Source organism: Cheilinus undulatus, linkage group 15 (genome assembly GCF_018320785.1).
Source record: "Cheilinus undulatus linkage group 15, ASM1832078v1, whole genome shotgun sequence".
NCBI lineage: Eukaryota > Metazoa > Chordata > Actinopteri > Labriformes > Labridae > Cheilinus > Cheilinus undulatus.
Genome location: NC_054879.1, coordinates 4,898,006 through 4,922,478, shown reverse-complemented (window position 1 = coordinate 4,922,478; position 24,473 = coordinate 4,898,006). Strand labels below are relative to the sequence as shown.

At 39.7% G+C, this 24,473-nt stretch overlaps 1 protein-coding gene across 8 annotated transcripts in view; it reads right to left on the bottom strand.

Moving 5' to 3' along the window:
• The window catches only part of myo1b (myosin IB), a 125,568-nt gene that overhangs the window by 72,723 nt on the left and 28,372 nt on the right, over window positions 1–24,473 (bottom strand). The gene's annotated exons all lie outside the window — the stretch shown is intronic.

The following is a 24,473-nucleotide window of genomic DNA, read 5'->3' as shown; positions in this document are numbered from 1 at the left end:
GAGCAAACTATCACACAATTATCCACACCCCAGAGGAGGCCAATGGGAGGGGCATGGGTGGGGTGGGGTGGGGGGTACCAGGAGGGTGATGGCGTATATAAAATAGGGGAGGGAGGTCCCTCGCCAGACACACAGCTAGTCATATGAATATGAATGGCCATCACATCAGAATATGAATAGAAGTCAGCAGAAGCGAGGGGCCACACCCAAAAGGAGCAGGAGCAGATGATTCACGTTTAAATCAAAGAAAAACATCCAACCACAATTTATTTCTTTTAAAGGACAAATCTGTATTTTTATTCCCACATACATGCTCAAGAATAACAGGGCAGAATTAGAAAGTAAGAGTCCCCCTGTGGCTACGGCATCGTGGTATCATTAGGAACATGAAAGCAGAATGAACAGCAACTGAACTTCACAAACAGGGAAGGAAAAACGATGATGAAGCACCAAGGTCACCATCAAAGGAAGTAGGAAGCTGTGAGTGAGGCACCGAAATCCCAGAGGCCTCCCGATCAGTGTGTGGAGTTTGGGTGTGTGAGGGGATTAGGCTGGGATAAGGTCCTGGACCGTAAGTGCTGCTTGGCACCTCCCCTTCACATCTGCCTGCAGGCTGTAATTTGGCCTTGCACGTGGCAGCGGTGAACACAAAGCCACAGTGGCATGAGGTAAGCAGGAGAAAATAGTCTAGTCAGTTCTTTTTTACTACAAACCTCTGGTAACTGGGGCACAGGAGGAGATGATGGGCCTGAAGTGTGTGACCTGAATCTTAAAAGGGTGGAGCGCTTTGAGGGCGAGCGAGAGCCCTTTAAAGTTGTGATTTGTAGATGCTAATGAAGCTGTAATGTATGGGCTAGAGAGCGGCCCACACAGCTACAGGGAGATGACAGGATCCTCAGAGGCTCTTAGCATCGTCTTGATGGTGACATCCAGCACATTTGCATAGTCTTCCTTTTCCAACTTTGGTCACTTTGATTCTAAATCCAGCTAAGTTTCTGTTACTTGCTCGGATGAGTACGGGGGTTTAGGGGTCCAGAAGTCTGTGATCTCAGTGTGATTTGGCTCTTCCAGAGGCCACAGGAAATCCGCCCGGCTCTGATGGAGCAGCCAAGGAAGCGACTCTTTCCTGATGCTTTATGACCAGGTGGAGGAGTGGGTGGCTGCTGCAAGAAACCCACACACGCTAATCCAGCATGGTTTGTGAGCAAACCTGCTTGTGTGGGTGGCTTAGAGAGCAGAAACACGCACGCAGGCAAAAGGTCTTGGTTCTGACAGATGTGGGCCAGCTGTGTAATAATTATGACAATGTGTTAACCTAAAACAGGGGAGAGCAGCAGGTCGGCACACAGGGGGAGAATACAGCAAATATCTGTCACAGTATCATGATAACAGTAGCAAAGTCAACAAAGCACCGCCAATGCAAGTAAAAACTACCTCTAACTCTGCAACTGAACTAAATTAAAAGCTCAGTGTGCAGTACAGCTGCCACACATCTCTAATTTATTCAGCACCGACTAGATGTTTAATTACTCATTGATACTCCCCCACCCTTACATCAAACTTCCAGGGGGTCCAGGGCTTTAATTTACTTTACTGCACAGCAATTTGGTGTTCCACAGCGGGGGTAAACACAGGCTCAGGTTGTTTGTCTGATCCTTGGAATAGCAGGAAATAAGCCTGCTGAGTTAGGTAGCAAAACATCCTCAAAGCAACACTCAAACAAAGACTTTGTGAGCTTCATGCAGCAGGTTTGTGTAAATCAGCAGGCTGGAAAATAAAAGGGAAACTGATTATTCAAATAACTCTTGATAATCATGTGTTGAAAGAGTTGCAGGAGCTGTCTGAGTCATGAGATGAATGACAGAATGATTGATGACAACAGCTCTGTATCTTTGGCTTAAAGACATAGAAACCCACGCTTAAGGAGAAAAAAAAAGACATAACCATGTGCACAGTCACAGGCAGGCTGATAGAAAGAGAGATGTCTCTTTAGGTGAGAAAGGCTCAGCTCTGTAAGGATTCAGAACCCCCCCCCCCTTTCTTTTCCCTGCTCTCCATGGTCATTTGTCCATTGAGACAGTGTTTCTGGTCCCTTCAGGCTCTTTGGACACCCTCCAAATAACCCTCTTTACAGCGAATTACTGCAATTCTGACACACTTTTGATTGCTTTCTAAAATTAGAAAAATAACGTTGTAACCTCTGGGCCCTATAAGCCCAAGAACTGCTGCTGCAAGCGTACAAGGGCTGCATAGAAGTAAACTGTTCTATCCAATTTAGGACAAGATCCCTTGGCACGTCTTCAAAGAGGCAAAAGGGCCTCAGGGTGACCATGTGAGCCACTGAGCCCATTCAGACAACACACAGTCATTGTGGGTCTGACCGACAGTGTAATGTCGGTCCCACATTTGCACAAAAGTGGTGGTTGACACCCGATCCTGCCCCACACCAGGAAATGAGGAGGCCACAGACTGAGAAGTTTAGTGGAGGGGAATAAAGTCGTCAAGGAGTTCTTTCACTAGAAGCAAAACAATGTGTTAAGACTGCAGTATATCTTCTAGGTCTTTATCCATTTCATTCTGGTCACTGACAGTGACAATGATTTGTTTTCCAGTACACTGCAATCCATAATCTATATGCCTAAAGCTCAGGCAAGCTGTAACTGTAAACTTTTTGCCATTTAGGTTGAAAATGCACCATTCCAAGGTTCTGACATCACAAAAAAGTCCTCCAAAGCAGAGGTCTACTAAAATTTACCCACAATGTCCAGATGGGCCTGGCTGCAGACTTCACATTTCTGACAGCCACTCTCACAGACCGTTCATCTCAGACACTGTGCATCTCAGACAGGAAGTGCTGTAGTTTTAGATTTAAAACAAACTTTACTCATAAACAAACAGATTAATTCATGAAATAACCACATAGGAAACACTAAGACTTAAAAACGCTTCATAAATAAAACAAAGAAAAAGGTCAGGGGTCAAATCTGGGATTGAATCATACATGAACGGCGGCTCGCTTTAGCGTCAACAGCTTTAGCAAAAGCCATCAAAGCTATGCTAGTTACGTAGTCAACGTCACTACATTAGCTTATGTAGCCAAGTTAGTTTTAGCAACAGGAGCTTTAGCAAATGTAGCTAAAGCTAACATAGCTACATAGATAACATAACTAACGAGCTTATGTAGCTGCTTTGTAAGCTTAGCTTTAGCTACATTAGTTAAATAGTGATGTTACCTACAGCTAAATTTATTTTCGCACCTTGAGCTTTAGCTAAAGTAGCAAAAGCTAAGTTGGCTTTGAAGATGTAAATACGTAGCTGCTAAAGCTAAAGCTTAGCTTTAGCTATATTAGCTATGTAGCTATGTTAGTTACGCAGCTGCATAGCTCAGTTATCTCTAGTTATGTCGGTTTTAGCAATGTGAGATAAGCAAACATAGCTAAAGTTAATGTAACTACATAGATAACGCTCCTAATTAGCTGGCATAGCTGCTATGTGAACTAAGCTTTAGCTACATTACTTAAATAGAGACATTAGCTACAGCTAAGTACATTTTAGCAACTTGATCTTTAGAAAAAGTAGCTAAAGCTAAGTTGGCTTCCAAGATAATGTAGATACATAGCTTATGTGGCTGTTCTGTGAGCTTAGCTTTAGCTATGGTAGCTCCTTAAGTTACTTGGCTGTGTAGCTCTTTTATCTCTGGCTAAGTTTGTTTTAGCAATGTGAGCTTGTGCAAATGTAGCTAAAGCTAAGTTGGCTTCAAAGATAATGTAGATACATAGCTTATGTGGCTGTTCTGTGAGCTTAGCTTTAGCTATGCTAGCTCCTTAAGTTACTTGGCTGTGTAGCTCTTTTATCTCTGGCTAAGTTTGTTAGCAATGTGAGCTTGTGCAAATGTAGCTAAAGCTAAGTTGCCTACATAGATTACTTTTTTGTGAGCTTAGCTTCATCTTACTTAGCTACACATCTCCATTAGCTATGTAGCTCGCTCAGCTAACGGCGCTATGTAAGCTATACTGGCTGCATTAGAACATTAGAACGTTTTGTTATCAGGTTTTGCCGGTCAGTTTTATAACTTTAAACTTTTGGTATCTTTACCCTTACCCTAACCCTAAATGGAAGTCTATTAAGATTTTATTTCTGATGTTGTAGCATGTATTTTTTTGTTCTGAGATAAACAGCGTCTCAGATGAACGGTCTGTGAGAGTGGCCTTCAGAGATGACCAGTCTGCAGCCAGTTTGTCTTGGATGCACCAGCTATCTCAGAATCCTACAGGTTCATCTCTAATAGTCTAACATCTGCACTAGCCTAAATTCTGTCAGAAAAATCATGTTTTACCTTTATATGACCAATCAATGAAACACATTTTTCTTAGAAGAGTGTTTGCTACAGTACTGTCTCTCTCTGAACAGGAATAAAAGGACACAGACCATACTGGAGCAGTAAACTTGCGTAAAAAGTAGAATAAATTCAGGAGATGCAGTGATCAATCACACTTAGAGTTCCTAATACACAGTTTACAGTGTGCAAAGCACATCGGCAGAACACATTGGCATTTAGGGAGTGCACAGTTCCACTTATGCTGTTAAACAACACATAATCCTGACGAAAGGGAGGTTCAAATGTTGAAGAAGAGTTTAATCCAGGAGGAGAGGTTTAGGATTGCTGTGTTTTTAACCAAACATGATTTAAATCAATGCACCTGGAACAATGAACAAGCTGGTGATGTGAACCATCTTCTGTTGCAGAAAGGGACCCTACTGAAGTGACAGCAAACAAGCAGAGCATTAATGCAGCCTCAAGAACCCATCAAATCTCCCCGCACATGAAGAGACTGAGGAGAGTTATGTTATGGCTGCACATCGTAATGGAAGGAGAGTTACAACACATTATTTGAACCTGCCTTTGAAGATCAATATCAAACAGTAAAAAAAGATGGCTCTGAAATAGAAAAATACTTTGTCATCGACTTTGTACCTTGTTTGTTTTGGTCAACAGCTAAACCATCAGAGCATGTGCAGAGAGGGGCTTAAGTGCATTGTTCCCTTACACAATGGGGATGCTGGCTGTGAAAATGACAGCGACACAAGCCAGAGAGTGATGACTGATGTTCTGTGTTGAAACTTTTTGATAAGTGAAAGAGGGCATTCATTATGAACAGTAGTAGTGCATCAAATCTATTTTTTCTTTTTTTTTCTATAACTAGAGGCAAAATTCTCATCTTGTCTGCATCACATGACTGTCAGTTGGGTTCAAAAACACATTTGTAGTAACACTTCACAGCAAATAGCCATGGATGTACTGAAGACAAACATGTTATTGTGAACTACTGCATGATTATTGTGGACAATGATTACAGTTACAGTACAGATACACTATATTGCCAAAAGTATTCACTCACCTGCCCTGACTTGCATATGAACTTAAGTGATATCCCATTCTTAATCCATAGGGTTTAATATGATGTCGGTCTATCCTTTGCAGCTATAACAGCTTCAACTCTTCTGGGAAGGCTTTCCACAAGGTGTAGGAGTGTGTTTATGGGAATTTTTGACCATTCTTCTAGAAGTGCATTTGTGAGGTCACACACTGATGCTGGATGAGTAGGCCTGGCTCTCAGTCTCCGCTCTAATTCATCCCAAAGGTGTTCTATCGGGTTGAGGTCAGGACTCTGTGCAGGCCAGTCAAGTTCATCCACACCAAACTCTCTCATCCATGTCTTTATGGACCTTGCTTTGTGCACTGGTGCACAGTCATGTTGGAACAGGAAGGGGCCATCCCCAAACTGTTCCCACAAAGTTGGGAGCATGGAAGTGTCCAAAATCTCTTGATATGCAGAAGCATTCAGAGTTCCTTTCACTGGAACTAAGGGGCCAAGCCCAGCTCCTGAAAAACAACCTCACACCATAATCCTCCCTCCACCAAACTTTACACTTGGTACAAGGTAGTCAGACAAGTACCGTTCTCCTGGCAACCACCAAACCCAGACTCATCCATCAGATTGCAAGATGGAGAAGCGTGATTCGTCACTCCAGAGAACATGTCCCCACTGCCCTAGAGTCCAGTGGCGGCGTGCTTTACACCACTGCATCCGGCGCTTTGCATTACACTTGGTGATGTATGGCTTGGATGCAGCTGCTCGGCCATGGAAACCCATTCCATGAAGCTCTCTATGCACTGTTCTAGAGCTAATCTGAAGGCCACATGAAGTTTGGAGGTCTGTAGCGACTGACTCTGCAGAAAGATGGCGACCTCTGCGCACTATGCGCCTCAGCATCCGCTGACCCTGCTCCGTCATTTTACATGGGCTACCACTTGGTGGCTGAGTTGCTGTCGTTCCCAATCACTTCCACTTTGTTATAATACCACTGACAATTGACTGTGGAATATTTAGGAGTGAGGAAATTTCACAACTGGACTTGCTGCACAGGTGGCATCCTATCACAGTACCACACTGGAATTCACTGAGCTCCTGAGAGCGACCCATTCTTTCACAAATGTTTGTAGAAACAGTCTGCATGCCTAGGTGCTTGATTTTATACTCCTGTGGCCATGGAAGTGATTGGAACACCTGATTTCAATTATTTGTTTGGGTGAGTGAATATTTTTGGCAATATAGTGTATGTGTTTGTTAAGGTACCTGCTAAGAATCCCAGCATTTCTTACATTTTCCTCATTTATTTTATACACTTTTGCCGTGTGTTCTGACTGTACCTGATTTTGCCCTGATCAATTGTTCCCATTATAAATTGCCCAAGCTCAAGTTTTGAAACTGCAAAAGCTACATGATTAATATGCTTGTTATATGGCCGGTTCCAATGCTAAAACAATGGTAGCTGTAACTGATATTCTAAGATGTAAGCAAGTAGATTTGATGAATTGGTTCTTGTTTGCAGCCATTTATCTGACGAAATGCCTGTAGACATCAGTCAGAGTCAGGAAGTCAACCAATGCTACCCAGCAAACCAATCACAGTGCTTGCAGTCTGGACTGTTTCAACATGTAGTACAATTTTTAGGAGATACATGTTGGGCTACTTGCAAAGGCTTCTGTGTAAATTCAGCACTATGCCAACCAACAGATTATGCATGAGCCAAGGAACAGCAGTATCGATCAGGCTTTATCCCTTTAGGAAGGGCTGGACATTCTTTACAACCAAGTTGATCCTCAGTCCACACACATTACTCTGCAGTTTAGTGACAGCTCACCTGATTTCATGTTCATGACAGAATCATGCAGCTCAATATCACAGTAAACCAGTCAGTTAACCCCTGAAATCGCATGTCAGTTTTTCTATTTTTGGTTCATTTTTTGGTTCACCTGCATTTTTATGCAAAAATGCAAGTAGAACCTCAACCAAATACCATTTATTGCATCTTTTCAAACTGTCAGATAACTATCTTGTTGACCTTTGGTTGGCCCTGGTTTGTTGGTTGGTCACTACAGCCACGAAAAATTAGAGCAGACTGACAGGAAGTTGCTGATTTTTACTCCTGGTGTCAAAATCGAGGACAAAGCAACACTGCTAAGCTTTTAGTCATGAAAAATGTAGCAAGTACCCATATAATCATGAATCTAGTAATGTGGATTTTTAGTATCAAAGTGCTGAATAAATACTCCACTTTGAGCCAAGGTTAAAAATGTTGTAGAAGTAATATAAATGCCAGCAGCTATGCATAGACCAGTAAAAAGGCTATTTGACAATCACAATGCATTGTGTCAATGCATCTTGTGGATAATGTAAACTACGCATGCTACTGCTTGGGATCATCAATCACCCAATGGGCTTCATAAGCTGCAGTCCCCCATCAGGTTTACTTCATAATCAGAATCATCTTTGCCTTAAATCTTTGGACACTGTACCACTAAGGTTTATAACAAATCTAAAGTCCTTAACTCATCATATGATCGAGTCTGGTGGCCACCTTCTTTGACCACAAGTCATTGGCATGTCCTTATTTATAAGGCTACTCTTAATCTGATCTTATCATACTTGTTTGATTTTATTCTGGTGAAAAGTACTGGAAGCTTCAGTCTTTGCTCTGTGACTCAGTCACAACATTTACTTTTACCATCCGTTCACAAAGTCCGTCTTGAAATGGGTAAAAGTAGATTCAAGTACAGAGCCTGGAATCTGCTGCAGAAGGCCTGAAGGTGTTGGACATAGATGCATCAGGCTGTAGGTGTTTCTGATGAATGACTTTGTGCTCTGTGACTATTGGTTGATCTGTATAACTGTTATGTGTCATGTCTGTAACTCTGAACACGCTTGTAAATGAGATTCTTGATCTCAATGAGGCTTTCCAAGCTAAAAAAAAATACGTAAAAGACTAAAGGCAAAACAAGAAATCTGACTCTGGATATTTTTGGTCTGAATGTACAGGAGTTTAACATTAATGATTAATAAAACTAGAAAAATATAAACACTGAATTTAAATACGTACAGGCTCTAAATGGACATAACAAGTCTGTGCATTAATGGTACAGTTGCAAAGAGTTTGTTTGCTGAATAAACATATTTAGAAAGGATAAGACACATAATGAAGGGGTAGATAACATGAGGCAGATAAGATAGTACTTTTGTTTAGTGAAAAGGTGCGTTTAAGGTGAGGTGTTATTCCCAGTGTTTCTCTAACAGTATTTGTAATAAAGTAAGCTAAGGTGACTGAAAAGACAGTACACGATACTTGACTTTAAAAAACAGATTAAAGGTGCAACTGAGAAGACAAATTATATTCCTGACAGTCTGACTGTTGATCGTTTTGCTGTGAACGGAAAAATATGAAAATAATTAACCTGGAATGCACTTAAGGACAAACAGCAAATTTGCTTGCTTTTTTAAACAACCATAGTTTATTTTGACATTTTTTTGTAATGTGTGATGAACGTGAATAAACTCATCTTCGTCATGTCAAGGGTTTCAATCTGTCCATATCAGGACAATGCATCACACAGCAGTCTTATCTATTTACCTTTCTCATGGTGCACCTCTCTGTGTGGTTATGTAAGCTGTGTACACAGACAAAGGTTTCAGACCTATTGTCTTCACAAAGAATAGAGTTTACCCTGGATTCTGCAGCGACTGACAAACAAAAAATCAATCAAATAACACCTGTAAGCAGTAAAAAATGCCAGAGTGTCAGTAATGTTTATTCAGAGGTGTGTAAACTGGCAGCAGGTGGATGAATTCACTAACAGAAGAATTTATGACCTTCTCTATTCAGGATTGTCAGAATATATAATGGCATTGATATCAAGAAAATCTTATCAATTCCCATTCCTTACCTTCACTCTGCTCCTCTAAAAAACATTATTAGACGCTTCCATCACCATGATACCGTAAAATCAACGATACCATTACATCTCCAATATAAGGCCATTAACACTTTTCACAAGAGAAGCACAGCCTCTGCCAAAGTTAGATCGTGCTAAAAGCAGTTGACAGGGGCACTCTATCATATCCATACTGATAGATCAGCTTGGAAACGGCTATTCAAAGTGAAAAGGTTACATACAGTCATTTAATGACAGTATAAAAACAGGATACTCAAAAATTTCAAATCTGACTAAGTTAAAATTGAAGACGTGACACTCATAACTGGAAGACAAAACAAGAACCAACAACAAAAAACTTGGACCAAAATAATCACCAAGGACACTGAGGTTAGTGTGTGTGAATAAAAGTCAAGAGTGAGCTAAAAGTAACACACCTAGAGGTGTGTTTACAAGTGTGCAGCCTATGGACTGCGTAGGTCCTGGAAAGCTGTGTGCAAATGCAGCCATTGATTATAGATGGTAGCATTATCCAGTGTAATGCATTTGCATTTTATTCTTGAGTTGAAGTGGTGGGTGGAAAAAAAGGAACACACACTCACACTTTCCCAATCATCTCCCTCTAGGTTCAGCGAGCTCACCATTACGCCAACACACATGCTGGAGAGGACTCATTCTGCCCACCTGAGTCAAAATGCCACTTCAACAAGTGCCCACTTACATCTACCTACGTACAGGTTCTGTGCTGAAACTCATGCAGGACTCCTTGTAAAATAATCCTTTATATAATACCAAAACAGTGTACACATAAGCTGGTTACCAAATCACAGCAGCTGTAATGGATGATAGAAATGTGGAGATGTACAAAAACATGCTTGGAGAGATGTCATATAGAGAATTTACTTAATGCAGGTGTCGCAATAGACATCAGAGGAAAGGCAAACACAGGTGTGATGATGCTGTAAATGGCTCCAAAGTCCACCTAACCTTTAGATAGAGCGGCATGTAACTGTGGGTCTTATCTCAGTCCAGCACCCCGTACGGGAAACAAGCCTGATTGTCAGATACGGAAGGAATATAAGCATACATGCTTCATTGGAAGTTTGGCAATATAGCTCACAAAAGCTTGGCAGTTCTTTTAAAGAAAGATGTCAGGGATGAGGCCAGTTTAACAAGTAATGTTTACAACCTCAGCTCACTGGCGCCCAGCTGCTCTTGCACTAAGAAACTGAGCTAAATACAGAGCTACTGCTGAATCCAACTGCATGAACTCTTCTTAACAAAAGGTCAGGAGAAATCTGATAACCTCTTGAGCAGCCACATAGAGTCTTAATATACATATTATGTGTGATGACAGTGCAAAGAGGGAATGCGAGCTATGGGAGGATGCTGGTCAGCCTGGCTGTCAGTACAATTAGCATCCTCCTACGTAATTTCTCTCATCTATTTCAGTGATTTTGACACGGGGGTCCCGGCCTCTCCCTGACAGCTGCAGTTTCAGAGAGTTTGTCTAATGTGATCTTAGCTGCTTAATAAGTTTGCATTGTAGTTATCTTCAATTTGTGTGGAATACAACTGAGCTAACATCATCAAACCTGATGTACTTTAGATATGACAGACTTCAACTGTTTTACTTTAGTCGTGCAAAGGTAAAAGTCTTATCAAAGAGGGTAAAAGACTCAATTTGATAATGAGTCATATTAACATGATAAGCATTTTCAGAGAAACAATTAAAAAACTCTGATAAACAGGAAAATGTCGCTACATTACATAAGTCTCTTACAAAGCAGATTTCACAGTCAAGCTGTCATCCCCATGTGCATGACAGCTGAAGAGCCCAACATGTGCCGTGCACAGGGCCTCTTTGCTCCATTAGCCAGCCCCGATGCTCCACTGTAACCAATGCTCTAGTGGCACTAGGTATTGAGCGCTGAGAGCGTCGGGGGTCTCAATACCTCATTAAACATTGGGGAAATACAATCCTGCCCTTGAGACGAGGGGTTAGCTGCCCATTCATTCACACACACACACACACACGCTGACACATGCACAATCACACACTCTCAATCTGTGTCTGGCTTGGGCGGCTAGGGACATGCTACAAAAAGATGACTGCGGGCCATCTGTAATGCTGCTGTGCAGGAGAAAGGCCACTGATTGGTTCATTTCTGTGTGTGGAGGGCAGGAAAACACCTGCCAGTTAATTATGAGGACCCTCATCTGGGCAAAGAGCAGTTTGCTAAATTGACCAGAAGAGGAAATGATGGACACATGAGTGGCCCTTTGTAGGAGGAAAAAAAAATCTGTGGTTGTGCATGAGCAGGCTCTGGAGCTGGGCTGACAGTATTTTCCTCCAATGTTAGGGCACTTCAAAAGGAAATGTTTCCAACATCAAAATAGCTGGACTGATGATAGGTATTTCTGTCAGAAGTGGAAATCAGAAACTTGCTTCAGATTTTTTTGGGAAAAATACACAGATGAGGACCACATTATTGGCTCCACTATTACAGTTTCACGTTTTTAAAACTATTTCCAGCAGTGTTAATTTCGTCGACTAAAAATATGACTAAAAATGTTTGTCAACAGCCTTTTTTCCATGACAAAAACTAAACTATGACTAACAAAAATAGATCTGTGATGACTAAAACTGACAAAAAGTGTGTTTAGTTTTCATCAAGATGACTAAAACTAGACTAAAACGTAATGCAGTTTTCTTTGGACATTCAAACTTGTGATATTTCTTCACTGTGGGTAAATCTGTCAAAAAACAATACATCTGTAGCTATTCTGCCTCTCAGCTGTAGAAAGCAGAGACCCTAGGTTTGGCAGAGTGCAGAACACACTAACATGACTTGGTACCAGATTTAGGCAAGAAAAGAAGTGCTTGGACTAAAAATAAAGACTAAAACAAGACGACTTTTTATGGACTGAAACTAGACTAGAATGTTTTTGAGTTTTTGTCGACTAAGACAAGACTAAAACTAAAAGGGTAGAAATGACTAAAATGGGGCTAAAACTAAAAGTAATTTCATCTAAAGACAAAAAATGAGACCAAAATTAAAAATAGGTGTCAAAATGAACACTGATTTACCAGTAAAGATATTTTCAAACAGCTTTTAAAAACACCCTAGTTTTATTTTTGATGTTAACATTGTTTTACTTTGAACAAAGCAAATATATATATTTGTTATTTCAACCAAAGAGTACCTGGGTCTAAATTATTAGCACTCTTTGTGCCGCTGTTGTTCAATGATGTGCATTAACTTTGCAATGCTCAAAGCTGTAAAATCAGGTTAAACTGAGGCTTATCTTCTTTTTCACACAGTGTATAAAAACTTCAGTAAGGGTTTGAGCCGTCACCGGAGAAAGCAATACTGCAGAAACAAAATAAATCAGTTTTGACCTGAGAAAAAGAATTGTTTATGCTCACAAATCAGGAGGAGGATATATAAAGTTATCACAGCGTTTCCAAATGTCAAGAACTGGAGAAGCATCATGGAGAAATTTGAAGAGAGCTACACAGTCCAGAACAAGCCTGACAGACGCAAGAAGAGAAAGATTTTAAAGACCCAGGACAGAAAAATAATGAGAGATGTGTCTGAAGGCCCCAGAATAACTGCCAAGACTCTAGTGAAGCACTTAGCCAAGTCAGGAATTGACAAGCCCACTTCTGCAGAGACACCTTCAAGAGAAACTGAAGAATGCCAAGGACAACCTGGAGACAGATTGTGCTTACTGGAAGCATGTCCTTTGGTCAGATGGGACCAAACCAAACTACCTCATAAAGGTGGAAGCAACCATGGAGAAAGAATGGTATGTGAAGATTTTGAAAGAAAACTTTAAGAAGTCAGCAGCAAAACTGAGTCTGGGTCGTCATTTTGTCTTACTAGAACCACCTCCAGAAGACCAAAGTGAACCTTAGATAGACATTGTTATGATAAATATTGTTTTAAAACTTGCATTTTCATTAAATATCAAAAAAATTGGACAACCTCTCAGAAAGCATCTTGAAAAGCTAAGATTTTTCTGTGGTATTTCTGGCATTTTCTAACTTTATACATTTCGGACAATTTGGCATAAAAATTCCCAGTAACAGGTGCAAAAGTTTTGGATTTGCTACAGCAGATTGCTCTAATCAGCAACAGTAAATACGGCAGACATAGCTGATGTAAGCTGCAAACCATACATTTTTGAGTGAACTTGAGTTGTTCCCAAATGGTGTGGGCCAGGAACGTCAAGGAGGGTATGTTGAGAATTTGAACAACCATGCATTATAAGTACAACTATGCATCAAAAAAAATATGAGAGGAGATTTTGCATAAATATGGAGATGGTGCGCCTTGAGATTTTGGCTAGATCTTAGGTGTGCCTTGGGAAAAAAAAGTTTGAAAAAAATCGATTTAGACCCTGATTTAGGTTTTTTGTAAAATAATGTTTGTGTGTGCAAAGTAAAATATTGGCATCCAGAAAAAAACTAGGGTCATTGGAAACACTGTGCAAAAAGATTCCTTGCTCTGTTTCACAGCATTTGGGAAATACCTTTTAAAAAAATCAGTGTAGAGGGCTTAATAATGTTGTCCTCATCTGAATATAAACCGTCTCAGTGTTATGTCTTTTTGCTTGTTTAACAACCTTCTTGTCATGTTTTTATGGCCTCTAACTGATATGCACTCTTATTTGTTCTGTTTCTCAGTTTCTTCTGCATAAAAAAGTAAACTTCATCAATCATTTTCCCCCAAAATCACAGTTTGCATATTAGGATGTTGAAAAGTCTTGATGAAGTTCATCTGACAGTTGTTGGAAACATCTGCTGCCTGACTTTTCCTTAATTGATCAATGTGTTCTTTACTGGTCTCTGGCCAAGCCACACTTTACACTAACTCTAATTAAAATGGAACTTAACAGGCAATTAGCCCACTAACAACTTTAGAGATGGGGGACCAGCTGCAGTTGTTTTTCTCCAGTTGATGAGCACACACACACAGCATATTTGTCTGAGGATAAAAGAGCAGGTGTGAAACAGACAAGCACCTGCACACGCTCACTGGTCCTAACTTGTGCTCAGACAAATGACATAAAGCATCACCACACGAACACAAAGCATTTCAGGTATCCTCAGAGGTGCAGGCGCAGGAGCTAATGATGCAAAAGCATTAATCAATCTAACACATTCTACAAAACCAATCCTGCCGATGCACCTAGTGCTGAATTTAGTCAATAGCCTTAAGCTGCATTAATCTTCCATCCCATCCAAACAGACTATCCTGGGTGCTTAGACAGTTCCCACAACACTAACTCAGACAAGGAGTCAACTTTCATAAAAGGGAGGTGTTTTAAGGACAGAGACACACAAAAGATGATATCGTGTTACACTAGGGTTGACCATAAAAAGACATTTATGTGCCAGAAAGGCACAGAAAACCGATTTGTGACACTCAGGCATGTTCTTGTCCTTGATATAATAGATATGCAAACCTTAAACCAATAGTGGATGTTGCTTTTCGACACAGTGGTGTTATTTGCGGAGTGTGTGGGTATGTGCTGCATTTGAAGGGGGTTTTAAGGCCTAGGCAGTTGTCTAGTGGTTGTTATTTGTTCTCCAAAATAGCTCTGCAGTACCAGTAAGGTGAGAAATTCAATGAGGACAGAGGCTTCCTGCTAAAGAATGCTAAACAACTCACAATAAGGTGAAATGCTCAATTTTTGCTGCAGAAAATCATCCGAACTTGTTCATCTCACAACAGGACAATACACAAGAGGAATTGGTGGTTTAAACATAACAGGGTGTACAATTTTGAAGTCAACTGAGCTAAGTATGCTGCCCGGTCTCTTAAGAGGCTCAGGCAACCACTTTTGGGAATAACTTTAACTGATGAGACGTCTCCTGAGCTGCTGACTTTAAACTATTCAAGTGTCTAATGAGGATCAAATACATGAAGAGGAAGATTCCCAGGACCCCCTGCTGTTACCTTAATTAAAGCCAAACACTGATCCCCCTTCAGGCACTGCTGTGATAATACCTGTCAGCAAGTTCAAGCTCAGCCAGGCAAACTGAAAGGTCATAAAACCTTTTGTTTGTATGGCAGCCAAATAGAAAAACATCATGGGTTTTCACATTTTAAAAAGTCCATCTATCTTCTTCAGCTTATCCGGGGTCAGAAGGTGAAGTGAGTGGACCCAAACATCCCTCTCCTTTACAATGCTTTCCAGTTCCTCTTGAGGGATTCAGAGGTGTTCCCAAGCCAGATGGGGTATGTAATCCCTCCAGCGTATTCTGAGTCCACCTTGAGGTCTCCTCCCAGTTAGACGGACCTGGGAGACCTCCAGGTAACTAAAAGACATCCTGATCAAATGCCTGACCCACCTGAGCTGCCTCCTTTCGACCAAAAAGAGTAGGGCAGTGTTAATTTTGTCGACTAAGACTATGACTACAATTGTTTATCGACATCCTTTTTTCCATGACAAAAACTAGACTAAAAATAACAAAAATAGATCTGTGATGACTAAAACTGATAAAAACTAAGCTTAGTTTTCATCAACATGACTAAAACTAGACTAAAATGTAATTTAGTTTTCAATCAAAATCTGTGATATTTCTTCACTGTTGGTAAATCTGTCAAAAAAACAATACATCTGTAGCTATTCTGCCTCTCAGCTGTAGAAAGCAGGGACCCCAGGTTTGGCAGGGTGCAGAGAACACACTAGCATGATTTGATACCAGATTTAGGCAAGAAAATAAATGCTTGGACTAAAAGTAAAGACTGAAATGTGAGGACTTTTTATGGACTGAAACTAGACTAAAATGTATTAAATTTTCTTCGACTTAAACTACACTAAACTTAAAAAGGACAGAAATGATTAAAATGTGACTAAAATTAAAATGTATTTCATTTAAAGACCAAAACTAAGACGAAAATTAAAAATAGCTGCCAAAATTAACACTGGAGTAGGGGCTTTACTTCAAGATCCCTCCAGATGTGCGAGCTCCTCAACCCATCTTTAAGGTTGAGCCCAGACACCCTCCTGAGCAATCTCATTCGACCGCTTCAACAATCTCATTCTTTAGGTCATTACCCAGGGCTCATGGCATAGGTAAGGGCAGAAACATAGATCAACCAGTATACTGAAAGCTTCTCCTTCTGGCTCAGCTCCTTCTTTACTACAATGGTAAGGTACTATCACCGTCACTTCTGGAGGTCTCCAGTCAAGGAAGCCAACAGAACCACATCGTCTGCAAACAGCAGAGATAAAGTTCTGAGCTCCCTGAAATGGAAACCCTCCTCCCCACAACTGCGCCTTGAGATCCTGTCCTGTCAAACAGAATCAGAAACAAGAGGCAACCCTGGCGGAGACCAACATGCAGTGGAAACGTGCCCGACTTTGCGCTGCGGATGCGGACACAACTCTTACTCTGGTTATACAGTAACTGTATGGCTCTACACAGCAGCCCTGGAACTCTAGATCCCTGCAGTACCCCCACATTGCCTCCTGAGGGGTCCATACATTTTCAAAGTATTGCATGGAAACTAGATTCATCTTTGACTTTCTAAAAAGACACTGTACAGTCTCCTTATTCTCAGGTGCTTAAATAAGATTGCTCTGGGACAAACTGGGTGAAAAAGACAAAACACTTTGAACAAGTCAAATCATTGTTCCATTAAAAAAAATCACAATGTGTACAACTTTTGTTTCCCTGTTATTTAGAAATATTTAAAATAAAACAAAGTGGGCAACAGAAAGTTCAAAGTACATGTTAAGCATCAAGTCTCTGGAAAGGCAGGCTGCCAACAGAGTTATCAGTTATTTTAAGAAAATGTAAATTTCCAGCACAGTTTTGCAGTGATTTAAAGTATTCCGTTGCACTGCCTGGCCTTTGTATTTATGAGTTCTCCTTGTGAATTCATGTAGCCTAATGTTTCTCACTTTCCTTGATGAATGGGATGATAAGTGGGAGCTCTAATGGCTCTAGGAAAATAATGTGTTTAAAGCATGACAAGCTAAGATTAATCACCTGTAACGAAACATACTTGCTGCTCTCATTTGAATACCAGTCAAGTCAACTCTATTCAAATTATGTTATCAACATCCAAATTCTGTTTTTAAATCCCTATGCAGAGGCTTATTTGTTTATATTTTTTGATGTGGAGAGAAAAGCAGGAGCCAAGTTTTGTCTCTGTGCTTAAAATTGGAGAGATCAACATCAAACATTGCTGAAGGCTCTTTGTTCCTTCTTGGGAATGCTTTGCCAATGTTTTTTAATTCTGGGCGAGAGGCAAAATACACAACAATATCAGTAAACAGTACTGTTAAAAAACAGACTTTTTGGGAGCTCACTTATTTCCTTCTCTATTTGGGTATGATAAAAAGATGAACAAACTTTTCAGATCACTTAATGTAGAGGTAGCTCATGTTTCTGCATCAGCTAACGTCTGATTCATACTGGACGCGTGCTGGCAGAGGGATGTCAGGTACTTGGCTGTTTCCCTGCGATCACACCTCAGTCTTACTTCATACATTCTACCTCCATAAATCTCCCTGAAAGTGTCTTGATTAGTGGGCCAGGATGAATTCAGAATAAAAGCTTTCTGAATAGATAAGGCACGCTTCTCCACAGAGATGCCAAACCAGGCTTTTACTTTGAAAAGCATCTACCGAAAGTGTTACCTTACAGTGTTCAAATGTTCTACTAATGTGGACAAACGTCTCTGCTAAAGTAAGGTAAATACGGCTCTGTATTTATACATTTCCTGTCTATTTTGTCCAAAAATGTGTGAAGCTTGCGGTCAACATGGGACCATGCAGGCAGTCTAACATGCATGCCGAACTGAAAATCAAGCTTTGATGCAGCCTTTGCTCGGCCACTTAGAACAACTCCTGAAACTACCAGAATGCTAGCTAAACAGTTGTAAGCTGAAGCCTTTGCCTTTGTTTGTTTACCACTGTAGATCAAATAACCACTTGCTGAAATGTGCTGTACGTAGAACTAGGGATTGCAACACCTGTAAACGTAATAACCACCCATAAATGCAACACAAATCTGCAGCTTTTAATGCAATAATGATAAATTTGCCACGAATGTTATAGCAAACATAATAACTATTAGATCAACAGGGATTATTTGGTTTATGGGTAGGTAAAAATCACTGGCTCTCATAATTACATTAATTTCATATGAACAGAATGTGAAAATAAAAAATGAAAACTGTGGTCATTGTTTATTGAAGCCTTCCTACAACTGCCAGTGGGTTCAAGTCAGCTTAAGCTCAAGTTAGTTACGGCGATTTCATGTTTGCCATAAAACAGACTGTGAGAAAACTACTTCCTGGTTCATAGTGAACAAAAACAAATCACCAAGCCTACATTTTTAATGCAGTTTGAGCTTATGCTGATTCGAAGAACAAACGCCAACAAACAAGGATCACAAACATTTAGTTTTCATGTTCATATTGCCTTCAAATGTAATAACTGCCCACAAACTTTATACAAATCTTCAGCTTTCAATGTTATAATACTGCAAATGTAACAGCGGTCGCCAACTGCAAACATAACTAAAGCATTAGCAGGAATTTATCAGGTTTATTTAATGTGAAGATGAAAAATCAAAGTTGTGGTCATGGTTTGCTGCAGTCTTACAACTGCCAGTGGGTTCTAGTGAGCTTAAACTCAAGTTAGTTTTGGCAATTTCTTGTTCGCCATGAAACAGGAAGTTCTTTTCTAAACTCTTGAAACATTCGTAGAGCCATGAATCTTAGCAGAATAGATTAAAATGTGTCAAAACAGATTGTTTTAATAACTTTTAAGTTAAGACTTCAAAAGACCGAATTCCGAGACAGATGGTCACCTTGGCTTTATGGAAGAGGAGCATACTTAGTGAGGGAGTGACTGTGCATTAAAATGGGGTTGGAGCAAATGAATTATTATTGCAGAAGCTAATGAAGTACTGTGATGAATTAACTGTTACATCAGGAAGATTGTGTGACATGCATGAATGTTAGTCTTTTATATGTTTTTGATGTTTATTGTTTTACTCTTTTGTCTGTTTTTGTTAAGAGTTTTACTTGTTTGTTGTCTTATTATTTGTTAATTTAAATATTGAGCTGTGGGGCAAACAATGAAATCATGTTACTGCTATCTATTATTTTTTGTTTTTTTGCCCAAGCCTTTTAGGTTTGGATACATATTGTATGTAATAGATTTTGTGATAATTGAATCATATCTGTAATACCTTACTTTGCCCAATAAACACATAGTTGCAAAAAAAAAACAGACTGTTAATCCCACTTCCTGTTTCATTGTGAACAAAAAATTCACCAAGCCTAAATTTTTTATTGCAACTTGAGCATATGCTGACTTAAACAAACAACAACAAACAATGATCACATACAGTTAGTTTTCATTTTCATAATGTCTGCAAATGGAATATTCTGTTAAAGGGGACTTATAATGCACAAGTTACTTTTTCAGGCTTTTCTAACAGAAACATGTGCCCCTGGCCTGTCCACAATCCCCTCAAGTAAAAACAAGATTTTTCCATCATGATGTCATGTGGGGAGTCAGCACCACCCCCAGGTAACATTTAAAGTCACAGACACAGAGACAGCTCGTCCTGAGCAGGGCTGGGGTGTTTTTTCAGCAACAAACTTCACAAGCCTGTCTTAGGGACCTCTGAGGCCGATATAAACTTGTCTTAAAAGAGTAAAATATGTCTCCTTTAATTTGCAGTGGGTAACTGCTATTACATCTGTGGGAAATATATTATGTTTGTGAGGTTATTCTGTTTCAACCTGCTGATTTGTATTATGTTTGTGTTTTATTCCTTTTATTGGCAGTTATTACGTTTGGAGGGAATTTTGTTATGAAGATGAAAAAAAGGAGAGTAGAATAAAAACTAAGCACCAATTAATTGTCAAGATGAGGAACATCTGATGAAAGCATATCAAACTTTCAGAATAATATACAAGAGCAGTTCTGGTATAATAAAGTACTCAGCATCGGGAAGAGAAGTTCATCATTTAGATCATTCAGCTGATTCCTGTCTTAATTTATTTGTTTTCGCTTACCCACCACGCAGTACTGGTTACAAACAGATAAATTAAGAAAAAAATAAGTTGATGGTGTGACAGAGAACAAGCCTAAGAATAGGAGAAGTCATCACACTGTTTGACAGGGCTGCAGTTTGACATAACTTGAAGATGATCGATGTAAAGCCGTAAAGCTTGGTCCAGATGGCCTGACCCGAGGATTAAGATCAATTCATGTTGCATGTAGAAACAATCTGCCTTAGACTGGCATTTTAGGTTTTTGCAAGCCTGTCCTATTAAACAGGGCTTAATCTTCTTTACTTAAAGACTAATTATAAGATGATTTTTAATACATGTAGAGGATGCTCATTTCAGAAATAATTCAGTTTTGGCAATGTAACCAGGTCATCAGTTAATTAGGATGCAAAAGGACAGAAAGGGAAGTAGAAGGTTTCCTTCTAAAGCCATTTTTGTCTTGGTCTTGTTCTTTTTATATTTCTCGGCTAGATCAGCTAAAAAAGCTCAAACAGTTACTGTAGAAGAAGCTTCTTTAAAACTATATAAAGAAAACCCTTAATTTGAAACATTGGGAGATGTGCATTTGGCTACATCTGTCATTCAACGGTAAAGAGCTTTAAGTTAGCAGATTTAAGCAGCTTTAGGGTTCACACTAGTGTTTTTGCATGCCTACTTCAAACAAATCTTTCATAATTTGCATCCCTGCTTTTATGGCAACGGCTGCTTTCTTTTCATGTCAGACTGGTATGAAAATTATCTTGCAAAGAATTTGACAAATGGTAGGCTATTTAGCCTTTAACCTTCGGTGACCATTTAAATTATCTTGTGGTGACGCAGCTGAGAGCCGGGTCCATTTCTGAACATGCTTGTCTACTGCCAAACAGCGCTGGAGTTTAAATGTTTCAATATTAGCCATCAATCTGTCTAGCAGCTATACTCTAGCTCAGGGTGCAAGTTCAGCTGAGGCCTGTAGAAACACTTGGTACAAAATTACTGGGTTTGCATTAAAGTAGCTTGATTCCTCTATAATTCTAAAAGGATAATCATAGAGGAAATTTGGTCGAGAACCAAATGAAAATATTGGCATCCAGGCAGCATTTGTTAAAAGGCACTCAAGCTGGATTTCAATGAAAAAAACTGAAATAAAATCATTTGACAGTAAGTATTCTTTATCCACTTCCAGCCTTCATGTTTAAGGTAATAATCAGCCAGCTGGTGTTCTGTCTCGGCTTTAAGCCAATAGCAGCTCATAGCAAGGATGGAGTTTTATTGTGAAGGAAGGATTTGTTGTGGGCGATTAAGTTATCATGTTTCAACAGGTAAATCAGGACACCTCCTTAATCCTGACAACAATGCTCTGTGGCACTGACCATGAGAAAAAAGCATTTGTACACAACAGTGGCCCCTTCCCGTCAACACAAGGACACAGGGGAGAGAAAGTCAGAAAAAAAGGGCAAAACAGCCTGAAACTGTGTCGTGTCAGTTCTGTACAGCTGGCCGTAAAGTAAAGCCAAGGAGCTTGCTTTTGTCTGCAGGGAGTGAGTCTGCTCAGGGACAAGGGCACTCTCGCTCTTTCAGTGAGTCCCTCTCTGAGGAGTTCTGCTGCAGCCTAGGGACACAGCGGGCTAATTGACGAGTGCTGGGCTTTGTTTTATCTTGGCAGCCACACAGAAATGTTGACTCTGTGTTGCCAGTGGACAGATGGCATGCCTCAGTGCTGAATGGCCAGCAGAAGCACCAGACTGACTCGCTACACAAGAGCTAGTGTCCTTCTGATCTCAGCCTGTATCCCTCTTCATTTGTGACTGGGTCCAAAAAGATCATTCTTACAGAGGTTCACAATTTTAGCACAGAGAAGACAGCTGTGGTTTCAAAAATTCAGCCATAAAAAGACTGGTTCGACTACAGAATCACAGGCCTTCAGTGCTGGCATTAGTAATTACAGTACAGCAGTCACTGCACTAATAACATATCATGATTTATTAGCCCCCCCGGAGAATTTCATTCTCAGTAGCCTGCACAGCAATGTTGTACAGCATAAGGATCCAGGGGTAGTCTTATCATCTTCAGTATGCTTTGAGGTGCTTCCACACCTAGCATGAAGAACTGACACTTTATAGCAGCAGGCACAAATTTGAAATTTATGGGAAATATGAAAAAGGTCAGTGACTGCTTTTAACATCTGTTACATTCAAGAAAAAAGGAAGAAATGATTTCAGGTTAATTATCACTTCAGTGACGATGAAAACTGCAGTGATTCAAAGACTTGCAGGAGCTGCAAAACCACAACAACCATTTTAAACTTTTGGAACTGATGGTTCAAATTTTGTTTTTCAGCTGACTGTTGAGAATTTGTGCTTGCATCTATACAAGGACATCTAAACAAATTAGAAAATCATGTCAAAGTTCATTTTTTCTAATGCTGGGCAATTATGAAAAAATTAGATTAGATTGCAATATATCCTGCTTCATATTTCAACTCACAGAAGGTGTAATATTTCTTTGACCTGAAATTTGTGTTAAAGTACCATTTTCCATTTTGTTTTTATAGCAGAGGTGTAATGCAATACATGTCAGGCAATAAATCAAGTGCCATGTTTTTTAGAATACTCCACAAAAATCCAATTTTCTTCTTTTTTGTACCTTTCTCTTCTGCAGTACAAGTAAAAATCATGACAGTTTCAAAACTGCTCAGTCCTTGTATGGTGTTGGTTATAATATAGAATTATTTATTGCTTGTGTTTGTTTGAAGATACATAAAATGAGGAACTTAAGAAATAATGGCATATCAAATTGCAATATTGAAAAAAATTGGATTAATTTACCAAATCGTTCAGCCCTAATTTTTCCCCCAATTGATTTACTTCAAAATGTTAAAACTTCCAAAAATTCCTGATTCATATTACATAAAGAAGTTTATTTCGAGACCATTTTTGTATCAACCCTTAGAGCTCACGCAGCACATCCCTTTATAGATCACTTGGTAACATGTGAACCGTAGGTCATAGACACTTAATTGTTTTTTTTATCTGAAAGCTCTCTGTTGTGCCTTTCTGATCATGTTCTCCAAGCATTCATAGTTCTAACAGAACATTTTCTAGTTAGCCCTGAACTTGGCTGACTTTCCGAGGTCTCTGAGGATGGTGTTGTCATAAATGACAAGAAGTGACAAGTTTATAAAAACGTTGATAACTTTTGAACCATAAGTCATAAACACTTACTCTTTCTTTTCCTCTGAAAGCTTACTTTCTTGTCATTCATTTGCTACCCTCGATGTCTCCGTAGCCCTAAAGGACGCCGTTCTTTACAGATTGAATTCACATTGTTAGATCCCATAATAAGCGTCGTTTTTATCAATTTTTAATCCATTGTCAATCACTTACTTCGGCTTTTTGCCCAGGGCATCATGAAGATGTTTACTGCAATACATTGTGGAAGTTGTTGTTGACCAGTTGTTCTACTGCTTAGAGGAATGGCACAAATGAATCTAACTGCAGAAAAAGCGAATGGACATTTCTTTGTATTAAATGTAGATATTTTGAAAACCGTTAGTCACAAAATGTTTATTTTCTCACTGTTTTGTCCCCAAGAGATGGGAGAACAAGCCTGTGCACAGAAAAGGCTTAGTCACTAATGTTTTCTGTTATAAATAAAATCTCTGAGTTTCAAATTCCGATTTGATTTTTCCTTTTGTCTTTAGAGTCCTATAACTTTTGAAAAAAATTCACATGACATTACTGTAGTAGATATATTCTTAAAGCCAAGTTTGTCCTGGAAAAAAGATGTATAGAGCTTGACTGTGCACTACAGGGTTGATGTTTTATAAGCTTTTTAAGGCATAAAGTCCAGACAAGACATGATGGTGGAAAATATAGCTGTGAGCTCTAAGGGTTAATCTTGATCATTACAGCTCACAAATTTCCAAGATCCACCATCTAAAAATGTTAAAATATTATGGGGAAAAGTCAGATTTGCAAAGGATTCCCGAGCCTTCATTCTCACTCTGCTTCAGTACACACAACCACAATCATGGGGAAGACTGCTGACTTAAATGTCCATAAGACAACACTGACACCCTCAACAAGGAGGGTAAGCCACAGAAGGTCACTGTTGGAAGGGCAGGCTGTTCTCAGAGTTTTTACCAAAGCAGATTTATGGAAAGA